Genomic DNA, 6,000 nt, shown 5'->3' on the forward strand with positions numbered 1-6,000 from the left:
GCATTCAACATATCTCAGCTCCAAAGATTTGGCTGCTATTTCTAGCACGCCCTTCTACCACGTAACAGCTATTTGAGTTAAAGGACAAGAAATAGCAGCCAAATCTTTCCTTTTCCAGGGAAAGGTGCTGTTTACGCATGATTTCAATGTCATATTCATTGAAAGCATGCGAAATAACCAAGAAAAAAAAAACCCCTGAAACAAAACTCCGTTGCTGGGAAACTCGGACTTTCGAAGTGATCCAACGGGTCACAGGTAGTCTAGTATATATATATATGTATATACACAGTAATATCTTGCTGTATCATGGTTTATTATTTAAGCTTATGCTGATTCCTCCGTGGTGTTCTTTTGCATTTATGGTAAAATAAATATATACAAATTATAAAATCAATTTTAAAAAATATACTGTACAGTACTGTTTCTACTTTGCAGATTTTCACCCACCACGGGTCGAGGAATTACTTTATATATATATATATATATATATATATATATGTATATATATAAACAAACATATTCTGTTGTGTCTTATAATGTAACACACTCACTGGTAAAATTTCCACTTATTTTTATTTTCCTAAAATTTTCGTTGGAGTTACAGCATTATTTTCCACACTCGCAATATTTGTTAATTATCAACATTGATCGGATATGTGTCCTCGTTGAGTTCAAAATTCTACCAGGACACCTGATGAAGGCTGCAGGGTATCTCAGCTAAAATGTTATGTTAACAACAAACAAGTTGAGGACACATATCAGTCCAATGTAGATAATGTACGGAATCCCTCATCTCTGAAATATAGAACGGTAATATCTGTTTATGTTCTTTTGATACTGTTATACAGTGTCTTCCATTTGTGTTCCTGTATCATTATTGTTTTGAGATCCATTTCTCCATGTTTGCATGCATTGTATTTCTTTGAGCTATTTTCTTCCCACAGCCAATAAAGAACTTGAATCCTTCATCATCGTCAACCTGTGAACATTGCTGTCTCGAATCCTCTGGTTTCCATGGTGCTTATCATCATCATTGTTCGACCGAGGTCGAGACAATGGAATTTACTGTGCCACGCCAGACCTCACGGTCCATCATAGCATTACGGAGGTCCTGTTGCTGGATGCCTGTATCCCTGGAGATTACATAAGGGAGGAAAGTGTGCGCCCTCTGGTAAACTATACCAGTACAACCTGTGTCTGTGGGGTAGAAAGGGCTCCTTAGCCGTAGTGAAGGCAATCTGTCTAGGGAGATAACCTTACAACAAATCACTCAGCCCATAGCTTAGAAATACTGGGTTGACGTCCAGCGGGAACAGCTTTGTTTCATGGAGGAGGAAAGATCTTCTTTAGTGCTTGGTTGTACAATGCTTTCCAATGTGTGTAGTAGTGGTGCACGCACACATTAGCCATTTGAAAAGAATGGTGCTTAAGTGACTGAGATTACAACATTCCCCACTCGATGGAGCATCAATCCATTGTGTGGTTGTTCATTTACAGCTGAGTGGACTGGGCCAATGTGGAACTAAGTTTTACTTAAGGACACAAACAGGAACTGAAACTGACCTTGCGATTGTGAATGCAATTCCCTGGCCACTAGGCTATGTTCTGTCATTCATTGGGGCATGCATATTGTTTTCACAATCATCATCATCATCATTGTTTAACATCTGCTTTCAATGCTGGCATGGGCTGGATGGTTTGATTGAGGACTGGTGAGCCAGGAGGCTGCACCAGGCTTCAATCTGTTCTGGCAAGGTTTCTACAGCTTGATGCCCTTCCTAATGCCAACCACTCCAAGAGTGTCCTGGGTGCTTATGTGCCACTGGTGACAACCATGCTTGAAAGATGCTTTTTACGTGTCACTGGCACGAGAGCCAATCAAGCGGTACTAGCATTGACCATGCTCAGATGGTGCTTTTTATGTGCCACCAGCATGTGAGCCAGTCAGGCAGCACTGGTATTGACCACGCTTGAATGGTGCTTTTTATGTGCCACAGGCACAGGAGCCTGTGAAGTGACACTGGCATCAACCATGCTTGGATGGTGCTTTTATGTGCATGGGAGCCAATCAAGCAGTACTAGCACCAACCAAGCTCAGATGATGCTTTTTGTGTGGCACTAACATGGGGGCCAGTCAGGTACCACTGGCATTGACCATGCTCAGGTGGTACTTTTTGCATGTCACTGGCACAGGAGCCAATCCACTAAAGATTGTATCATTCAATGCTTTTAGCTTCAAAATTATGTTTTTTGTACTTTAGTGTAACAGACTCTTTTGTTGAACTGCTAAGTTATAGGAACACAAAGGCACTCATGGATATAGACATACGTGTTCATTTATGTGATGGGCTTCTTTCAGTTTCTCTCTACCAAACCCATTCACAAGTCTATAGTAGAAGACACTTGTTCCAGGTACCACAGAGTGGGACCGAACTCAAAACCTTGTGGTTTTAAAGCATGCTTAAATGACTAATACTTCAATTATTCCAACAAGTGTTGCAAACCAATAAATTAATGACATTGATATATTGCCCATTCGTTCCCTTTCAGCTTTGCTCTGTCTTCCCGATATTTCATCTCGTATCTCGTTTTACAGGTCTGTTTCCACCTCGATGAGTCTTGTTTCTGTTTTGCATATCTTGTTTTACAGCATTTATTTTCCTCAATTACTGTTGAGCATTAACGTTTTGTGATAATCTCTCTTCTTTAAGCAGTCTCTCATGTGACTGGTGTATCACAAATATCTGTAGCACTTACCATCATCATCATCATCGTTTAACGTCTGCTTTCCATGCTGGCATGGGTTGGACGATTTTGACTGAGGGCTGGCGAACCAGATGGCTGCACCAGGCTCCAATCTTGATCTGGCAGTCTTTCTACAGCTGGATGCCCTTCCTAACGCCAACCACTCCAAGAGTGTAGTGGGTGCTTTTTACGTGCCACCGGCATGGGGGCCAGTCAGGCGGTACTACCATATTTGATGCGATACAAAACACACTTCATTCCCAAAAGAATGTCTCAAAAAAAAGTCAGCCCAAGTCTTATAGATGGACTTGTGTATTTGATGGGATACAAGTTTCACTTTTTCTAATAAAAATATTCTCAAAAAATCTCTCTGGTTCTTATATGCAAAGTTAGGCCTCTCAAGCTAATTTTGTCATTGATGCTCACTACAATAGGTTAATTTTTAATCCAGACAGTCTCTTCTCCCTAGCTTGACTCTAGTAGTAGTAGTAATAATAATAATAATAATAATATTTATTTAACCCTTTAGTATTCAGATTATCCTGTCATGGTGCAGGAGTGGCTGTGTAGTAAGTAGCTTGCTTACCAACCACATGATTCCGGGTTCAGTCCCACTGCGTGGCACCATGGGCATGTGTCTTCTACAATAGCTTCGGGCCAACCAAAACCTTGTGAGTGGATATGATGAATGGAAACTGAAAGAAGCCCATCGTATATATGTGTGTTTGCGGGGTATTTGTTTGTCCCCCCCAACATCGCTTGACAACCGATGCTGGTGTGTTTACGTCCCTGTAACCTAGCAGTTCAGCAAAATAGACCGATAGAATAAGTACTAGGCTTACAAAGAATAAGTCCTGGGATCGATTTACTCTACTAAAGGCAGTGCTCCAGCATGGTCGCAGTCAAATGACTGAAACAAGTAAAAGAGTAAATGTAATATTTATTGACATTTTTAATTAATCATGCCTTATATTGTTGTTTGAGATTTTGCAGATGTGAATGTATATTTTTGGATGACATTGTTGGGTAGGTGTGAGAAGCCAAATCTGGCTGGTTTGAACTGATAAATTAGTAACAAACAGGTAGAATATTTGGACAGGTTTAAATGCTGAAAGGTTAAACAAACATGATCTAAGAGAAATAACTCAAAATAGCCAGTGGCTATTTGAATAACATAGACAAATACATGTATGTCAAATGTCATACAACATAAATGTTTGATTTGTTAATGCTATTTCCACCTCTAAAGGATTTATCTTAATTAGCAAATGGCTCATTAAGGCCCTACTCATACTGGTTATCATATAGCAATTTATGATTTCAAGTCTTGCAGCCACTAAGCTCGTCATCAAGGTCCGTAACTCTATTTGTCTGCTTAACAAACAAGTTCGGTCGCTAATTTTGAAGCGAGTGTGATGGTGAATACAAAATCGCAACCCCTTCACAAACCACACTTGCGGACTATGTCATCAATGAGCTGGCGTAACAGACCAGAATATACCCCTGCCCAGACTATACCCCATCCAGACAGTCAGCCCAGAATATACCCCTACCCAGACTGTAACCCATGCTTGCGGACAAATAACACAGATGTACCTCACTTATAAAAGTTGCCTCAGAATGTATATAAAATTTTATATAAATCGATGAAGAATTAAAAGTTACATGTAAATTTCGACTTAAACATTGCAATTTAGAATTATCAAATGCAAATATTCAATGTACGGATCTTTTGGGTTTGAACGGCAGGTTTTTAAAATAATTTCCACGTAACTAAACACTTTTAAACTTCGTATACTGGTAGAATGTGTTTATAAAAGATCTTTTTCTCTTGGCTTTATTGAAAAAATTCTATAGGTTGTAAGATATTTTCTGCAATTTCAACCAATCAATGACGTCTATTGAGGTGAAAACATTCTGTGCCATATGAATATGTCCTTCGTTTAAGAAACAGATTGGGTTTATTTACATTTCTGAAGAAAAAAAGATACCCTTTCCCCCACCCCTAACCCTAAAATAGATTGAAATGCAATAGATCGATACTAGGGTCATAATTATGGGTGACAATTTCATGACACCGCTAGAAAGAACTGCCGTTCAAACCGAAAAGATCCCTTAAATCAAATCCAATTTTGCATAATAACAATAATGTGTAAAGTACTGTTTGTCTGAAGTCCTTGTGACTTGACAGACAGTACAAACCCCTGGTACACACAATATCTTCAATCTACACATGCATGGACAACCTGCGGCCCTTGACAAGTTCCTAGGTTACTAATTTCATACTAAGACAAATAAAATTAAGAATAACTGCAACAAAATTCAGTGTAAAGTGGGCAAGGGATATTTCATGCATACGTGTTTTATCACGCCGCCCGCTCCCACTTGGAAATGGTACGATGCGGCCCCAACTTCACGAAAAATTGCTCATTCCTGTACAACGTCACTATATTGGATACTGTGCGACGTCTTCAATTATAATAATAATAATTAATTAATTCTCGTTTATTGGCCACATGGGCTAACGAAAATCAAATAAAGCATGTAAGGACAAAATACAGGACGAAATTTACAAAAGGGTTTTGTCCGTTTGAAAAGTCTGTGTACAAATGCAAGATAACAACGAAAAATATAACAAATAATAGGGAGAGGCGCTTCGAAAGGTTACTCGTGGAAAAACCCATATAAACCACGGGAGCCCTTTTCTCCTTTTATATTTACCTTTTTTTTTTTTTTGTCACAGGTGTAACCTCAGAATTGGTCCGTTCATACTGGCCATTCTTCCGACATTCACCCACCTTTCAATAAATTTGCTACGAGACAGCACTTCCCTCTCTACTCTCACCTTCCTTTTCAAGTGAAACAATAATAATAATAGTTTATATTCCTAGGTATGTGCAGTTAGTTAATGCAGCTGACTGTGCAATAGCTGGTTTCTCATCTTGTTGTCGTATATGTAGCTGATATTTATATATAGAATTATAAACATATTATTACACGCGTACTTTTATTTCTGTAAGATTTTACGATACGAAAAAGAAGAAGAAAAGACACCAGCAATAAATAGTTCATTCTTTCAAAAGTTAGCATTCATTTAACCTTTACTCTGACTTTTACGTCTCTGTCACGTTCGTCAAGGTCACACACATATATACAGGCGTTGCTGTGTTGTAAGAAGCTTGCATCCTAGCCGCATGGTTCCGGGTTCAGTCTCACTGCATGGTATCTTGGGCAAGTGTCTGCTACTATACTATA

Source organism: Octopus sinensis, linkage group LG4, assembly GCF_006345805.1.
Source record: "Octopus sinensis linkage group LG4, ASM634580v1, whole genome shotgun sequence".
NCBI lineage: Eukaryota > Metazoa > Mollusca > Cephalopoda > Octopoda > Octopodidae > Octopus > Octopus sinensis.